The sequence below is a fragment of the Octopus bimaculoides genome, chromosome 30, assembly GCF_046866305.1.
Source record: "Octopus bimaculoides isolate indiv1 chromosome 30, ASM4686630v1, whole genome shotgun sequence".
NCBI classification, from domain to species: Eukaryota; Metazoa; Mollusca; class Cephalopoda; order Octopoda; family Octopodidae; genus Octopus; species Octopus bimaculoides.
In genome coordinates this window covers 18,703,141-18,703,557 of record NC_142957.1, presented here as the reverse complement: position 1 = coordinate 18,703,557, position 417 = coordinate 18,703,141, and positions in this window count along the sequence as shown.

Sequence of the window (417 nt, the reverse complement as noted above, 5' to 3'; positions counted from 1 at the left end):
TCGCCGCCGTCGACACCACCGATATTTCCCAGGGCCTCCGTGATGAGGAGCAATTTCACTCAATTACTAAATACATTGTCAAGCAAAAAGCTCTCCTAAACGCAATCACTAAACCTGGACACACACACACATGTATGCTCTTTACTCTTGTTTATATATGTGTAAACTTATGCACGTGTTTGTGTGTACGTGCGTGTGTTCCCCACCACCACCACCACCACCACCACCACCGCTTGACAACTGGTGCTGTGTGTTTACGTCCGTGTAACTTAGCGGTTCGGCAAAAGAATCCGATAGAATAAGTACCAAACTTAAAAGGAAAATATGTACTGGGGTCGATTCATTCTTCAAGGCGGTGCCCCAGCATGGCCGCAGTCTAATGGCTGAAAAAGATACATGATCATAGATGGCTTTTAC